Raw genomic sequence first — 19551 nt, 5'->3', positions numbered from 1 at the left:
TCAAATTAAGCATGTGCTTTTAATTGGTTTTAACTTTTAAGCAACGTGCAGTGTAACGTGACATTTACCATTGTTAGATTAATCTTCAATCTTCCTTTCAAAAATGTAGTATCTTCAAAACACGTATTTCAACATATTTTAAATATTTGAGGCACTATTTGGCTCACACTTTTCACAGATCTTTATTTTAATAGAATACTATGTAGTTTATGGGTTTTCCGACACACAAAGTTACTAACTAGAAAATTTCCCTTGATATTAGTACGAATAAAAGTGCTTATAAAGTATACGCAATGTTGCTTAAGGGTCACTTTAGAAGCTGTTATCTAAATTTCATAGATATATTGATAGTGACAAAGTTGGAGCACCTAGGTGTAGCTAGTGGTCTATAAAATCCCAAATTCATACCCAGGAGCAGTGGAGAAAAGTAGAGTATATGCAACATGTGGAGATTAACAATGTTGACATTTATCATGTTGACACTGCAGAAATGCTGACAATCCATCGCTGTTGAACTAGCCTTGCCTTATCTAATCCTGATGGCAATGGAGTCTTCAGCGATGGCTTCCCTGTCCCAGCGGCCACGTGTGGAGCAGTTCTGGTGGCATCATCTGATGAGCCAGGGTTCCGGTGAGTACAGTCAACCTATACCTAACCCTAAACCCTACTCCTAACCTTCCCCTAAGGGTCTAACCATAACCTCCCCCTGTAGCCTAGACCTACCCTCCCCCAATTGTCTAACGCTAACTCTCCTGTCCAGCAGCCTTAGCCTATTGTCAACATACTGAGAATGTCAACTTCACATGTAGACATTTCAGATATCGACATTGTAAACATGTTGTCATTCTGAGGATGTTGATTTGTTATGTGTGAACATTTCAACAATGTCAACAGCATAACTGTCGACATAGTGTTGTGTCATCATTATGATTGTCAACATTGTGAATGTCTACCATATGACTGCATCCCAACTAAACAACTGGATGGTGTACTGGTTGGTTAGTGAAGATCACTGATAAACGCATATGCTGATAGATCATTTAATAACAATTGTATTAAAAAAAATTAAACCTAACAAAAATTAAAATTGCTCTCTCTCATTTGAAATTGTTGTTTCAATATCATAAAAAACTACATTTCAACTATTTATATAAAAAAAATAAAATGACACTTTTTTTACTTACAATTTATGAATTTACCATAAATGCCATGATGTGCTAATTGCACTTTACAGTTTTTGTGGATTAATTGTACTTTTATCATTCAGAACATTTTTTATCATATGAATCCTTTTTATGTAATCCTTAGGCGTTGCAGTTGTTTGTAGACTATGCAGAATTTCAGGTTGAATATGCTATCAAATATATTAGGGAGTTCTTGCTACTGCAGAAAGAAAAGGATATTCCTAATATAGCTTATATTTGCACATCATTAAAAAGTTTGTTATCATTTAGAAACTAACTTTTGGATCTTTTACAAAAAATCTGCTATACAGAAAAATATATGGAAATGTATTTCTAAAGGTGCAAGTTCAGCAAACTTTCCCGGCTGCAGTTAAAACATTTTAGCTTTTGTGCTGACTAACATGGACATGTCCACTGTAGCAGGCTCTTTGTTCAACTTGGTGAACCAATTCACTTCTGGCAAATGCAATGCAAAGCTAAAACCAAGTTTTTTAAGATACAGTATATTGTTCTATAATTGAACGCAGAACTAAAGTAAATATGGAACACACTACAGTGTCATTGAGAATGGTCACTTGATATAATTGTGTATTAGAACTATACTCAGGAACAATTAATTTGGATTTAGTTCAGATGAGCTCACTGTTTAACTTTGCCTAAAGGGACTATAATGAAGCACTGACCCTGATTCAGAGATGGCCACTAATGCAGCTGTGACTGCATCTTTTTCTACAGCGCAACTTCGTCTTTATGCTAAAGCCACAGCTGATGGCATTCGTACAGAGATGCCCACTGGTTGCGGTGCTAATTTGCCACTTTGAGTATTAAGATGCACCATTGGCTGCACATGATTCGTACCATGGAACATTGTGCCAACCCTTTGAAGGCGCAGAATGTACATCTGAACATGATCTCCAAAGTTAGTGCAACTGTGGAAAAACCAAAGTCACTCTCCGCAACATGCCAGTGACATGCCCGCATCTTGCTAGCCATCCTCTTGTTACCACCCAGGAACCACCACTAAAATTGCCTCTCTCTGCATCCAAATTACTTCTGTGGCTTTCAGCTGTAACCATGAGGACGCATGTTCATTGCAACTCAGATGCATACACAGACAGAAAAAATCGTCCACTTCCATCCAGCATTGACACTGCGTCCACCTCAGCATAGGGTGCACAGGGAGGAATATGCATAAGCTGGCTTCATGTAAAATGAAAAACAGCAACAAGATGAGGTTATTGGCACTAGTAGTACAACATAACTTCTACTGAAGTTACAGCTCTGTGTTGAGCTCCCAGGTACTCTGTACCTGAATGGTTCCAGTCCTTGCCATTCCATTTCCGAGTCTGGTTATTCTACTCTCCTATTCCATCAGTTTTCCAATCTGGGTTGTCAACTGAGATGTGTTCCTACCTACCTTTATTGGTTCTAGCTGATATCTCCAAACATTGTTCCCATATGATATCTCCAAACATCTGTCCCAAAATGATCCTTCACATCTATATAGCATCATCGGTCCCAAACCGATCCTACTCATCTATACAGTATAATCAATTCCAATTCTATTCTATTTAACTAATCATCAGTTCCACATCATCAGTCCCAGTCCGATATCACTTTCTTAAGTTTTCATTCCAACCTGCTGTATAATAAAGACACTCCATTCCTGTCCTTGCCATCATTTGCTGAAGTTCCTCTACCTCCTCACATCAACACATGAGGAAGTCCTGGCTCAAGTTACCCAGATTCATTCATGACTCCCTAGTCTCCTCTTCAGCCTCCCACGCCTGTTCCAATCAACATCAACCCTCAGGCATGACACAGGTTAGAGGGTTATGGTCCTTTCAACTAGGCTGTTTGTCAATTTATAGTTAAGTCCTCTTTGCACTAAGGTGTGGGAGATGTAATGGGAATTTCACTATCTGTCTACCACATACAGTAAGATCATGGTCTTTCACTGACTTGGGTGCCAGATTACAGTTGCACCAAAATACAGATCAAGGGGGTGACTAAAACAAGCACTAGGTTGGGGAATACTTTAACCCCAGCATACTAAATGAGGAAGGGTTTATATTTACCCAGGGCCACAACCTTCCAGGTAGACAAGGATATTATTTATGAGTTACTATATGGCTCCTGATGGGGACTGTAATACTGTCTTCTGAGGTTGACAAATGTTTATAACCTTGGCCCTGTAGTGAACATGATACTGTAGATGGGATAGTTCATTAAAACCAGGTGAGGCTGAGTTAGTGCAAATGTGGACAAAGTTATACAACGGTTTCATTGAACTTTTGGCACATTTTAATAAACAGCTACAATTATATAATTTTGCAGTGATTCAGGGACCACTCACTATACTGCAGCTTAATACAATTACACATTTTACTAATGACAAGTATACAGTTTGGCTTAATTTTTACAAAATAATAAATTAAAAATCCATATTAAGTATTGAATAAATAAAGCAACTGCCAGCTACGGTGGTGACATTATTGAGAGAAGCCAAAGGTGCCATTGAAGTAATCTCAGATTTCTCCACGTACTGTCTTTTAAAATGCATTTTGGAGAAGCTGTAATAAGCCATTTTTTTAATGAATGCACTGAAAAAAGGGGTTATCACTGCTTGAAATCTTAGCCCCATAGAAAAGCTGGGAATGTAAATTGATTGTCAACGTGTTCAATTGTGTTCGTATCTAGGTGGGAATTCCCGTAATGAAATATCTCATGAGGCAAACATGGTTATAAGTTCTCACATCTTGCCATGGACTGGGGCTTTATATCAGCCATAGCACTGGCAGTCCACCCTGCGCATGTGCACCTTAGGTGCACTTGCTCGCGAAGGGGGTGTGTGGTTATTTCAAGGGGGTGCTCCATGAGTAACGGGGGTCTAGATTCACGGCATGCCTGCGTCTCTTCCTGTCCCAGCACAGCGCACTGCCGGACCATCAATGCAATGGTGGAGGGCAAGGAACACTTCCTTCCTTCCTTCCTCCCGCCCTCCTTGAGTCGGCCCTTCTGGCATATGCCAAAAGTGCCCGATGGCCAGACCAGCTTGTTAATTGTAAGTAATAGCAGTAGTAAAAATGTTTATTATTGCACAGAATAAACAAATAGTTATGCAATTTAAATAATTGTAACAAGAGCAGCTCTGCCAGCTAAGGACAGTGTGTGATTGAAACCCATTTTAATTCATGTTTAATCCACCTATACCCTACAACCAATAATATTATTTGGTTGGGTAGCCAAGTTTTTAAAATGACTTTGTAGAAAACATAGATATACAGTAGATGTGGCTGCTGTGAAGGAAACAGAACAAATTCAAAGCAATCCCACTCATTAAAAAGTCTAATACAGAACTTCAGTTTTTCTGTGAAAGCAGGTAATACCATAGATCATGATTCCTAGGATGGCAAAATGTGTTGGTTTGAAGGGGTCACACTCAAAGCTTTCAAGCCATAAAGATTATACAACATCTGATCAAAATTCATTCTAATAATCAGTTTCTCTGATTGGCTCATCATTATTGCCAATGATCTGAATCTCAGTTTATTCTTCTGTAATGCCAAAACTGAACAGTACAATTTACACAGATAATTTGCAATGTGCAGTTATAGAAATTGTGGAATGTTTTAGCACAGGAAGGGGAGAGAGTACTAAGAATACATATACATGGGCAACATATTTACAGAAGCACATTTATACCTACAGTAGGTGGGCAATTACTTATTTATTAATATAACTCATTTGTAATGCAAGTATTATCAACTAATCAACTGGTTTGATCTGTTAACAAAATATTTGTTTATGTTTAATATGATTATGGCAGAGTTCAGTCATTTATGGGTAACTTTTAACACTCATTCCTTTTAAAAAAATGTCTAAGTCACATGGCACATGGCACTAAGAAACATTATACTGGTTGAAGTACACTGCCCAATTATAGCTTGCTGTCTTGCCAATGTTTATTATAGATTGCACAAGTTGATGTGACATTTGCTTAAAAATTTGTATTGGTGTATATTATTTCCATATGTTTGGTACTGACTGAAGTGTATTTGGAATGCCTTTCTTATCAAATGTTACTTGACAGGTATTTGTGCAACTGGTTAATATCTATCTATCTTGATGTTGCTGAGCAAAGGCACATATGGTGTGGATATAAAAAATGCCTATATTCAACATGTTCTAAGCAAATCTCCTTGCATACCAAGAGTTCAGCTGTAATTCAAAATAAGTAGTTGTAGCTTTTGGTAGAACAGTATTGTTTTGGCTAGGTTTACTAAACTGAGTTTTGTTGCAGAATGTTAAATTATATAATTATGCATTTTATACAAAAATCGGAAGTCAAATGCAAACTTGGAGCACTGCACAGATTTAAAATAGATGTATAACTGAATTAAAAATAAATACAAGATCAGTTCACACTCTAAAGTAAGGCATTAATATGTGTAATGTTTTTAAAGTTCCCGGTATATATTTTTTCTTGTTCTTTGTTACTGTCATTGATGAGGATGTCACACAGTACAAGCCTGTCATTAAATAGTGATATTACCCTTATTCAGAGATATCTCCTGGTAAGATTAAAATGCTCTAGATGGGTGTTCGCTAGGCACATAACTTTTTGTCCAGAACAACCATGCTGTTCCATGAAGTACAAAATATATCACCTTGGGATAAAAGTCACATCCATTTCTGTATAGTCTGGGGACAACCAGTGGGGCCAGCAAGAACTCTATATGAGTTTTAATAGTGTGCAAAATTCTGTCAGTAGATAAACATTTTGGAATGTTGCCCTGATATACAGAACTTTAGCAACTTCAATAACCATAGTTATCATCTTCCACCTCCATTCCTCTATTTCCCACACTTGCGTGATCATAATACCCTAATGTTACTAATTTTATTGATATTAATCATTGAGTATATGAATGATGAGACAACTCCTTCTCTTCCTCAATAACGAGAACCTGCTCATGTAAATTCATTTGCAACATGCTATTCCTACTCCTCATTGTGCTCTGCTTTAAGAGTTGTCTTCAACAATTCACATGTAATATTAATGCAAAACATGACGATGTGAGGAGACACCTTTTGTAGTACCCAGGGCCAGATTAACAATGGGGCGGATGGAGCTCCAGCTCCAGGCCTCCACATAAAAATAAGACCATTGTCAGGACAACATGATGTTGGCTTGCCATCTGCTCTCCACATGGTCAGCCATAAATCATAAGTAGTCAAATTGTATTTCTAATTACCTTTCAAAATTAAGCATTTTTTCTTTTACATATTTGGGAGACATTGGGGCAGAGAGTATAGGGGGTTAGATGCCCACATCACACTGGACACACCCACTCTGGTCATACCTCCTTTGCTTCTTATAATAGACTCTTGGTCATTTTCAGCTCCAGGCCCATGGGGCTCTCAATCTGGCCCTGGTAGTGCCATATCAAGATTTGTACTATTATCTGGTGAGCTCTGAATAATTTTAAATATATCAAAGCAATGAAATATTCAGCACACTTTGCTTTAACTCCAGAACAATTGCTCCACTGAGTCAGACCATTAGGGTACCAGGGATATCACTGGTGCCCCCCCCTGCTCAAGAATTCCATTCTCTATCCTGAGAGGATGAGACTGGATAACTTAGTGAAGAGACAGATGCACCCGGCTAACTGCAGCCTAAAGCTATAGATGATGCAACACTGTAAATGTGCAGAGGAACAGGAATCACCCTGTAGAGAGAGGAAGAAGCTGACGAAACAATCAATTTCTCTTGGCAATCACGAGTTTAATACAGTTCACTTCTCTATTCAGCTACATTGTCTTGCATTGATTGGCCCACCCACAGTAACCAGCAGCTTTATAAAGTCTATGCTCCACTTCAGCTCTATCCTAATTAGTTGACTAGCACAGGTGATCATTTGATTTGTTTGTAATCAGGCCCAATCCACCAATTTGCACCCATATATTACAAATAGTTTTCAGTGATTTGCATATCATTTTCAGCAAATAACAGATTTGCCAATCATAAAAGGCTCATCATTTTACTAGTAACGATCAGCAAATTGGTTTATCGTTACCATACACTAGCAATTTACAGCCCGATTGGTCTGTGAAATAGACCATGTTGGACAACCTGATTTACTGATTCTGATCACATTGCAGATATTTTTACTAGGGGTGAGCGGGTTCGGATTTCTGAAATCCGAACCCCCCCGAGCCCCCCCGATCCGAGGCCGATCCGAGTCAGGCTCGACTTTTCCCGCCTGACTCGGATCTGAAATCGAGGCAAAATGTCATCATCCCGCCTTCCAGATCTCGCGGGTTTTGGATCCTATATAAGGTACCCGCGTCGGCGCCATTTTCTCACTCGGCTGTGGACAGTGATGAGGGAGGGTGGGAGTTAGGGCTGGCTGGGCTGTGTAGTGTAGTGTAGTGTAGTCCAGAGTAGTGTTGTGCTGTGCTGTGCTGCGCTGTGCTGCTGTTGTCCATAGGGGCTGTGTCCACTACTTCAAAGTCCATAGGGGCTGGCTGTGTTGTGCTGTGCTGCTGTTGTTAATAGGGGCTGTGTCCACTACTTCAAAGTCCATAGGGGCTGGCAGGACTGTGTTGTGCAGTCAGTTGTCCATAGGGGCTGTGTCCACTCCAAAGTCCTGTGCAGTGTCCCAGTCCTAAAGGGGTGCTGTAGTGTTGTCTAGGGGGTGCTCTGTCCGTCAGGGGTGCTCCCCCCAAGTGCTAAAACGAAAAATATTTTTTCTGTGTTTGTGAATTGTGTGTGCAGTAGCCGCACGTGCATCAACAAAGTAGTGCCAAGCGTGCGCCTGTGTCATAAGTAAAGGGCCGGCTGGCTTGACCGTTAAAGGGTGCTGTAACCCCCAAAGTACACTCCAAACCAAATAAAAAAATATTTTCTGTGTTTGTGAATTGTGTGCGCAGTAGCCGCACGTGCATCAACAAAGTAGTGCCAAGCGTGCGCCTGTGTCATAAGTAAAGGGCCGGCTGGCTTGACCGTTAAAGGGTGCTGTAACCCCCAAAGTACACTCCAAACCAAATAAAACATTTTTTTCTGTGTTTGTGAATTGTGTGCGCAGTAGCCGCACGTGCATCAACAAAGTAGTGCCAAGCGTGCGCCTGTGTCCCATAAGTAAAGAGCCGGCTGGCTCATTTCTTAAAGGGTGGTGTAACCCACAAAGTGCACTACTCTCCAGCAAAAATAAAAAAATATTTTCTGTGTTTGTGTGCGCCTTAGCCGCACGTATATATCAAATCGATATAACATAAATCGAGGACCAAACTTTCTCCGATAAAAATAAAATAGAGAAAGATCAAGAACCACTTCCTCCTAGTGCTGAAGCTGCTGCCACTAGTCATGACATAGACAATAACATGCCATCAACGTCGTCTGCCAAGGCCAATGCCCAATGTCATAGTAGAGGGCACATACAATCCCAAATGGCAAAGTTCAGGAAAATGACCTTGAAAAAAACATTTAAATAATCTGAAGAGAAACATAAACTTGACAATATGCCATTTACGACACGGAGTGGCAAGGAATGGCTAAGGTCTTTCCCTATGTTCATGACTAGTGGTTCAGCTTCACATGACGATGGAAGCCCTCCTCCCGCTAAAAAAATCAAATGAGTTAAGCTGGCAAAAGCACAGCGAAGAACTGTGCGTTCTAAGAAGATATCACAAATCCCCAAGGAGAGTCCAAGTGTGGTGGCGGTTGCGATGCCTGACCTTCCCAGCACTGGATGGGAAGAGGTTGCTCTTTCCACCATTTGCACCCCTCCTGCAAGTGCTGAAAGGAGCACCCACAGTCCACTTGCTGATATGCAAATTGAAGATGTCACTGTTGAAGTACAACAGGATGAGGATACTGGTGAAGCTGGCACTGAGGCGGAAGTTGGCGTGGAGGATTCTGGTGGTGATGTGGTTTGTTTAATTCAGGCTCCGGTGGAGACAGTTGTTGTCCGTCGGATGAAAAAGCCCATCACGGTCATGCCTGGGCAGAAGACCAAACATTTCACCTCTTTGGTCTGGCAATATTTCTATCCAAATCCGGACAACAACTGTCTTGCCATATGTACCATATGTAAAGGTGAAATAAGTAGGGGTAGGGACATTAACCACCTAGGAACATCCTCCCTTATACGGCACCTGCAGCGCATTCATAAAAAGTTACTGTCAAGTTCAGAAACTTTGGCTAAGACCGTAAGCAGTCCAGGGACACCTAAATCCCTTTTTCCTGTTTTATCCAAGGAATCGGTGGATGAGGAGGATGAGGACGACATCTTGCCTCCATAGAGCCAGTTTGTGCAGGGACACATTAATTGCCAGCTTGTTTTGTTCGGGCCCAAACGAACCAATCATTTCAGCCACAGTCATGTGGCAGACCCTGGCGCTGAAATTATTGGTTTGTTAAAGTGTGCATGTCCTATTTATACAACATAAGGGTGGGTGGGAGGGCCCAAGGACAATTCCATCTTGCACCTCTTTTTTTTCTTTGCAGTATGTGGGTCACGTGTTTGTGCCGCCCACTCGTGTCGCTTAGCATAGTCATCCAGCTACCTCGGTGCAATCTTTTGGCCATAAAAACAATATTGTGAGGTGTGAGGTGTTCAGAATAGACTGGAAATGTAGGTTATTGAGGTTAGTAATTGCATAAGAGCAGAAAAACCCACAAATTCTGTGATTTAAGCAGTTTTCATGCTTTTTAAAAAAAAAAATTCAGATCCAAAACACAAAACCCAGAACCCAAAACACGGAAGGGTGGTTTTGGCAAAACCAATCCAGATCCAAAACATGAAGAAAGATCCAGATCCAAAACCAAAACACAAAACACGAAAAGTGGCCGGTGACACCCCTAATTTTTACATAATAATTAGCAAAATGGGGAATTTCCCCCATTGATTGCTGATGTATGGGCCCCTTTAGGTAATAGGTAAGCATGTAAACAATAAAAAGAACAACTGGGTAGGGGGTCTAAAAGGGGCAGGAAAACAAAATAAAGAACGGGAAATAGGTAATAGAGCTTCATAATTTAAATAGAAAAAGAAAAGAACACATTAGACTTAAGTCATAGCAACTGGTAGAAAGTTATTCAGGGAAAAAACTCTCATAGCCAAAGTCTATAAGAATGATTTGATAATTCTGCTTGGACTCTGAGCAGTGCCGAACTGGCCATCTGGCACTTCTGGCAAATGCCAGAAGGGCTGATGAACTCAGGGCCGGCTCGAGGATAGCCGCTACTGCCGAAATTACCTGCCAGACTCAAAGTGTCCTCACCCTCCACCTCCCCACTGGAGGTCATGGTATGAGCTCAGGGGAAGGGAAGGGGCGGCAGTGATGGGCCAGTGCCCTCTGCTTGCCCAGGAAGAGATGGGGGCAAGCCACAAGGCCAGGCCCCCATGACTCACAGCACATCCCCTTGAAACTTAACCATACCCCCTTTGTGAGTGCGCTCGCCTAAGGTGCGCGCACAGGGGACTGTCAGGGATGATCTACAGCCCCAGTCCATCCCTGACTCTGAGTATGGAGCTATGCAGAATTTAATGTCTGTGGCATAAGCAAGAACTGCACGTCCGGTTAGTGGCAAACTAGGAAATCTGGGAAACACTCTGGAGTTCAGACAGAGATAGCCATTCAAGTCCAAAGTTTAGGATACTTGGTTTGAGTACAGGAACAGCAGGTATTAATCTACTAATGTGCTCAGAGAATGTTATGAACATAAAATATATAGTGAGATTTAAATATACACTTCGAGGTGTGGTACACATTTTAAATACTGGGGCCTGATTCTGAGTCACTCACAATGGCGAAATTCATGTAGTTGAGCAATTTGTTGCAACTGTGCGAAAATTTCTGAAAACCCCTACGGCGCAATCATTACACAGAGCAAATGCACAAAGATTCTGTTGTGATTAATCCAGTCAATATGTTAGAAATTATGCCAAAAAGAGATGGCCATTCCTTGGTGGTGACTAGTAGTGCACACAAAAATGGTCCATTCAGTGGGTGTATTTTGGGAGTGTTGCGGTAATGTGAATGCATTACCAGATGCACAGCTGCAGGCATAGGAGGCCATAGTCAGATGGAGGAACTGCACCTGCCATAGGACTGGTGCAGGTTTCGCTGGTGCGACCGAGGGATGTGTCTAAGTATGCACCAACTAGTATTATAGGGTGTACGGACAATAAAAGTGGGCGTCTCACTTTTCATACATTCAGCAGAATGGACGCACAGTAGGGAAGGAGTTTATAGCGGCATTTGCATAAAGTCACTGATGGGCAGCCACCAATAGGCGCTGCTGCTGCGCGCTCTTTTGCATGCGATTCAGAATTAGGGTCTGGTGTACAAGGCTTAGATAATTCACACACAGCATGTAAGCATGAAAGCTAGTTACAAACATATAGTTTAACACTGACTTCTATATCTGGGTGTCATTATTTACGTGGAGGTGGAGGAGCAGCTAGCTGAGCCAGTTCCTGAACCAAAGGCATAAAGGGGAAATGCAGTAAGTCCAATAATATATCTGCCATTCATAAAGCAGCCATGAGCTGTAGAAGCCATATATTCCTTTGTTCCTGATGTCTCCTCCACATGTCTACGGATGTCCATTCTAAGACGCGGAAGTTGTCAAGCTTGTTGGGTGCACTACACTAGGAGGACAGTAACTATTTAGGAGGGAGAAATATGGGTAAACAACAGATCTCTCTGTGACAAGCAGATGATTGCTGATATCCAGGGTCATGCGTAGCCATTTTATCTGCATTACTATGAAATCCATCTCTGCATGATACAAGATATTTTGTCTGATACTGCATCTAAGGCAACTAAGAATCTGTCTGATACATGTTCTAATATACATTAAATAAATGGTGAATTAAAAAAGTATTTTTTATGGCAATACTGGTAACGTGAGGAAACATTTTTATATTGTTTACTTACTAATTCACCAAAAAATTCAGCAACTGTAGCTCTAGGGATTGCAAAAAAATGTTATTTTCTTGCAAACTCTAGAACTGTATTGAACATAATTATTATATAAACCCACTCGACCATGGCAGCACTAGACCTTTGAGAACAATTTGCAACATTGATCCCCAGAGCTGTAATGAAAATATGTCTAGCAACATATTTCACCAAGTAAACTCAAGGGTTCCAAAACAAATAACAAAAACATAAATAATGTAGAAAAAAATCACAATAAAATCAGCAAGGCAAAAGGTGGAGCAATACACCAGGGGGTAAATTTACTAAAGTGAGAGTTTTTAGAAGTGGAGATGTTGCCCATAGCAACCAATCAGATTCTAGCTATTATCTTCTAGAAGGTGTTAGTTAAATGTTAAGTAGAGTCTTATTGGTTGCTATGGGCAACATCTCCACTTCTAAAAACTCTCAATTTAGTAAATATTAATGGGTGCTATAGTTTAGCCGTAACTTTCTTGAAAAGTGGTTCTCTAATATATAAGAGTAAGTAACTTTATTACGCTTTTCACAAATTAGTGGTTCTTTTTTAAAAACTTAATTTGGTTATAAATATGTTAATATTGCTTGTTTAATCACAGTTACAGATTAATACTTTATGACTACATAGACTACTAAGAAAAATAATATTGGGGCAATTCTCTATAATTCATATACCATACATATGTAAAAGGAAGATGTACAAGTGAAAATTGCTTCAGTCATAATAATAATAATAATAATAATAATAATAATAATAATAATAATAATAATAATAAATGTATGTGTGGAGAGTGGAGATAATCAAACATTTATTAAAATGAAAGTATAAACTTCAGTAATCAGCAATGTGCAATGAGCTGCATTAAGTATCATATAATGCATGAAAATACCCAAGTCTAACTCAATACTACAGTATACAAGTGTAGTCAGTCTCAAACTGTTCAAAGGACTATGGTTTGAAGAACAGTGGGATAGACTCTCTAGATGCATGCACTTACATGTGTTAAGCTGCTTGAGTATAAACAGGCCATCTACATTTGAGATTGTTGCTGCATACATGCTTGAAAAACTGAATGTGAACTGTTATAAAGTTATGCTGCAAACAAATAATTAAACATTGTTAGAAAATGAAAAATGTTACATATATTTTATTGTAGTCTGTCTTCTGTTTCATTTGAAGTAAAGTTAATCGGATCAACAGTGATCAAAAGTTAGTGAAGATCCTTATTTCTTTGATGTAGGACAGATAAATAGATAATCCTTCTAAACAATATAAGGATGTAATTCATAGGCTTTTAGAACAGTAGAAGTCATTGTGAAAGAGGATTTGGATTGCTTTTGGATTCAGCATAAAATGGTAAAAACAGGTGCAGGATAAAGCTACGTATGTATTCATAGTTTTACTGTAGATTTTTACATTTGGAAGATGAATTAGTGAAGTGTCTGACATATATATTTCCACTACACATCAACGCACTTTGTTGCAGTGATTTCACTTAGAAATATTAGTGATTATTTTTAATATCATAGAAAAACCCTAAATAATTTAACTGTTGCACATAGCAATAACATATTGTGGTATATTTTGTTGATATTCATCATGCCAACATTGATAATGTCGACATGATAATATCAACATGGTCATAATATTGACTCGTGTTTCACATGTTGACATTGACCACGTTGACATACTGTATATTGATCAGACTGTTGACAAAATGTCCCTTGTGCATAAATGGTGACTTACTTGGTACCGCTGGTCCAGTGGCTCCAGCAGTGTCCTCATGATCTGGCGGTGATGTTAGGATAAATTCCGGTGAATTCTATGTGACTTCCAGTGGTGACTACTACTAATTCTAACCCCTGATCTTAACCTTTCCGCCTGTACTGTAGCTTAACCCTCCCCCTGAAGAATGTCAACAACATTACCCTGATGTTGTTATGATGACTGTGTGGTTGGTTCCCCAAGTGAAGTGCAGAGAGGTCTAGATCAGATCATCATTGTAAAATAATATTAGATTATTACCTCAATGAAGGTCCAGGTAGCACCATATCTAATGTCAGTGTGCAGAGCAGATACTTCAGACCCCCCTTCCCAAAATTAGAAAATATCTAATTAAAAGAAAGATAATAAACAATACATGTCTTCATATACATGTGCATAATGTACCATCAAGAATAAAACCTTTAAATTAAGATATGCATTTTATTTCTGGTCCCTATAACTGTAGTTCAGATGCTATGCAAAGTAATGTTATTTAGTAGGCTACTAAATAGTGGGTGAAAATACTGATTACAATAGAAAGTAATTGGGGAAGTGTATTTTTCCTATTTCTCTCTCAGTTTGCCAATGACATAAACGTTTATGTTTATAAATCTATATACAAAATAATATGCTGCCAAAGAGCCCAATATATCCGTAAATTGAGAATTAAACAAAGTGTTAAACTTAGTCCAGATATTAATGGGAAGAAGCTCTCTAGAAAAGGAAATATTGCAATTCTCTGAAACCTTTAATTAGCAGAATTTTCTCTCACAGTTAACTTATTGGGAATGGCTCTATCTTTTGACATTATGTAACTTAGAATGTTACCCACAGAAAATGGCAGATAACAAGGCTTGTAGAATTAATATATGTTGTTTCACTGTTGACCTGCATTCCTAATCAGTTACCCCCAGTAAGTCATTAACAATGACAAGATTACTAAGATTCATATAAGATTTATACTACTTACAAAACAAAGCTACTGCCAATAAGAACAGATGGCAAAAAATATCATTTTACAATTCACACACTTTAAAGCAGCTCAGAAGCTATATCTCTAGTATAATGTATATATTTCTAGCAAAATCAGTCCCATGTTCCAAATCACTGACTTGCATCAATTAACAAACCACAATATTTGGATTTTGTTCTAATTTTAATTATTATTATTATTATTATTATTATTATTATTATTTATATAGCACCATCCTTTTCTGCAGGATTATATTTTACATAATTTTGTGGTTATCATAACTCACATTTTTCATTGATATTGAAAAAGAGAAAAGTATGTGCATGCAGTAGACCATTTCTCTATACACATCAATAATGTATATACGCTATAATAAAATAGAAAAACAATGATCAATTGCAAGTATGGCAAGTGGGCAATGGCAACACCAATGACCAATGAGTGCAATACCTGAGGTTGTGGATTCCAGTGGCTGGTGTCTGCTCTCTAAGATGGATAACAACTGGCATAGAACTCAAGTGGAGTTTAAATTTGTATATTTGTAGTAAGAAACAAGAGAAGGTGTGACACATTGGAGTTAAACCTATAATAGTAACAGTGGTCAGAGACTAGTTGTTTTGCCCATTGCTATCAACAGCCGCACCGGCTTCCTTTGAGAATTGGGGAGCACATCCTCTGCACCTTCTACGTTTCAGCCAGAAAACCAAACAAGAGAACATGTGTGAATGATACCTGATAGAAAATAACTTGTGTAATTTTGCTTGTTTCATTCTCTTTACTAACAAAGAAGCAAATTTACATTAAACTTACAGTGATCAACCAGAGTGTAGACTTTATTTGTCTAATGCTATTTATACAGTGAAAGTAAATGTCTGATTTTTTTTTCTTTTAATGTACATTTTTACCTTTAACCAAATATTAGTAAAGGTCCTTCTCTAAGAGAAAAAAAAAATTCTATATCATCACAGAATTATCTATCTATCTATCTATCTATCTATCTATCTATCTATCTATCTATCTATCTATCTATCTATCTATATTTCTAGCTATATCCACCTGTGGTGCATTACTCATAATATATTCAGTAGCTTTATTGATGCATACCTCCCAACATGACCCTCTACAGGAGGGACACAATGCTCTGTTCCTGGACTTCCCTGGTAATTTTTGATTGCCATCACCTGTGTTGAACTAGTTCATTGATAAGAAAGGTGTTTTACCACAGCTGACGGCAATCATAAATTACCAGGAAGTCCAGGAACAGAGCATTGTGTCCCTCCTGGAGAGGGTCATGTTGGGAGGTATGTTGATGTACAAGCTACAATCACAGAGTACTAATTGAACCATAGGATACTGCACCAATGTATACACTAAAATGATGGATGCAACAAAACAGGACATATCAGCCATAAGTAAGCCTAAAATATAACTCTGAAAACTAATTAATACTTAAATCCATCTTTCTTTACTTTTCTATTTGTAAATCCTGCAAGAAACAATGGGGTAGATGTATGAAGCACAGAAACGGTATCAACGCACGTTAAGTGCGCTGATACAGTTTCTCCTCGATGTATGATCGGGGGTCTGGGCGGTAAATGACAGGGGCGCTACGCGCCCCTGTCATTATCGGCGCTGCTATCTACAAGATAGCAGCGCCGACAGCCTGGGCTATGTACGAACGGTCAGATCGTCTGACCGTTCGGCCGGCTGTAGCTGTCGTTATCGACAGCTACAGCCTGGCGTTAGCTATACCCACAGCAGGGACAGCGCTGTCCCTGCTGTGGCGGCTACCGGCTCCATGGCTGCACGCGGGGATCTCGCGATACTTGCGAGATCCCGCGCATGCTCATTGGAGCCGGCCGGGCCTGACACACATCACATCAGTACTAGGCTGATGCGATGTGGTCTGTAGTGGGTAGCGCCGGAGGGGGGAGTTAACGCTCCTCCTCTCCGGCCGGTGAGATGTTCACACATCTCACCGGTAGTGCTTCCTGCTTCGCCTCGGTAAAGAGGCAAAGCAGGAAGCGTTATAGCGGCACTTAACGTGCCACTATAATACATCTACCCCAATGATTGCAATTCACATTAATGCAGCCCTAGATATGAGAGCCATCTTAATAACCTCTTGTTATATTCAATTTATAGCAAACAGTACTATTCTATCTGCCCAATATGCAGATGGAGCATTGTGTATTTATTTCCTTTGAGATACAGTATAGCTGCCATGTATTGAACTACAAGTGATCAATATTTTGTCAATGTACTTATTAAGAGTGACTTGAATATAATTTCTGCTCTCCCTTTGTATACCTTCTAATTAACATTTGCAAAGTAGCATGAATTACAGACAACTGTCTCTTTCTGAAATATAGTCAGGTTATTCTGTACAAATGGAACAAACTTATTTTTTTGTTTCAGATCAAAGTTGCAATCTTTTTGAAGTCAGCTATTTGATAAAAAAAGTGCCTTTATAGCGAAGTTAATAGGACATGGGGATCTTTTATTAAACTTAAATTAGCTTGAAAGAAATATGTGGAATGACACCGGAAATTAATTAGATTATTTCATCATTCTTTTAAATTATAAACTTTGATACACTTGCATAGATATATAGGTACATTGATAAAAAGACACAAAGACAAACAGAATTTTAATGAGTACGAAGCTTTTATCTACTATCACTTTGTGACTTAATTTTTGCTGTTTATACTGCCTATTGATTGTAGTAGAAACCTGCTGTTTTAATGTTGTTATTGATATTCTCCCTGGGTTTTCTTCTAATTCTACCATTGATATTACCTTGATCGGATTTAGTTTATTTGAATTGCCTGTAGGTTTTGGTCTCTTGAGTTCTGCACTGTTTATAGACATGCAAAGATAAAACCTCTCTTTTTATCTAAAATCCTTGAGAGACTGCAATAGAGACCTTTTTTTAGAATATTACTCAAAAAACACAACAATCAAAAGAAGTCTGCAGCACCTCTCACCTTGTCTGTAGGAGACATCATTTTACTTACACATTAAATATATATTCTGACATACAGAACATGGACTTCTTATGTAGTCACATTTACTTTTAATTGTAAAACTACTTGTTGAGAAATTGTTTTACCATATAGTGGATTTATCAAACCTTCAAGAAGCGACAAGTAGAGGTGTTGCCCATATCGATTAACCAATCTAGTACATTTTATATAATAATAGTTAGGAACTGACTGGTTGCTATGGGCAATATCTCCATGTGTCCTCTTTTTGCATGTATGTGAAGTTTCATCACACAGTAGTAAGATTGGAACGAAATCCACAGCTTCAGTTCATTCATGGTATTGGTGTTATTACTGAACCAAAAGGAGCCTATAAACTGTAGTCTGGTAAACTGATGACTGAACACACATGAAGATTGTGTTTATTGGTCAATCACAGTTGCCATTATGGCCATGAAATTTTTTTGGCATTACATGAAGTGAAACTTCAAGCAAGATAAGTCCAAACTATAAAATAATCACATTACAAATAGGACACTGACAACAGTATATGCATTTTATTTTGTATGGAAGTGTGTTTTACAGTCTCATGTTCTTATTACTCCTAGTACAACTATACTATTGGGGAAACGTGTTTCATATATTTTCTAAATCTACAGTACGCTATGGTTCCTGTGTGCTTGGAGGTGGAAAATGTAGTGAGAAAACATAAGTGTTACAGTGATCAATTTCTTACCACTTTAGTTCCAACCATTTAACTCATAAATAAATATAAATTAATAAGTAAATTAAACATATCCATTTTCCATTTAAATACTGCTCATCTTATCTTAAATTAGAGAGAACCGAGCCCACCCGAAGTTCGGGGATCTGAGGGTATCCGAGACACAGCTCGGATCTCCCCGCCCTCCCCGGGTCCCTATTCAAGGCAAAACCTGTTGGATCTCGAGGTTTTGCCTCGAGCGGCCATTTTCAAAGTCTTATTGAATTCAATGGGCTTACCACTGATTGGCTGAGAGAGCTGTCTGTCACAGCTCTCAGCTAATAAGCACTTGCCCATAGACTTCAATGGGCACAGGAAAACGAAGAAAGATGCCACCCATCCTCCCGCACTAACACTGATGCCGACACCGCCGGCACTCCCGCATTGCCAACACTGCTGGCAGCCTGCAGTCAAGACACTGCCAGCACCAACGCACTGCTGCCCCCTGTACTGAGGATACCATCAGCACCCTTACACTGATGACACTCCCGCACTGAGAACACCACCAGCAACCACGCACTGCCGACACTGCCAGCACCCCCACACTGAGGACACTGCTGGCACCCCCATTCTGCCGACACTGCTGGCGCCCTGCACTGAGGGAACCACTCCCCGCTCTGCCGACACCCTGCATTGAGGACACTGCCACCCTACATACTGAGGACACCATCAGCACCCCCACACTGCCGACACTGCCAGCGCCCCCACACTGAGGACACCACTGGCACCCTTGCACTGCTGCTAGTGAGTGCTCGCTCTGAATCAGGGCGTTTTTTGTTTTTTTTTCAGGCTGCTCGGTAAGCTATGGGTGACCACCCACAGCTTTTGTGAGGGGCCTGGAGCCCGGCGCGATTATCGTGACCATCGGGCTTGTGAGGAGATCCTGTGGTAGGGTCTCAGCTCTTGCA

The sequence above is a fragment of the Taudactylus pleione genome, unplaced genomic scaffold (genome assembly GCF_031769625.1).
Source record: "Taudactylus pleione unplaced genomic scaffold, aTauple2 ptg000309l, whole genome shotgun sequence".
In the NCBI taxonomy this organism is placed as follows: Eukaryota; Metazoa; Chordata; class Amphibia; order Anura; family Myobatrachidae; genus Taudactylus; species Taudactylus pleione.
Note: the sequence above shows the minus strand (reverse complement) of the source record.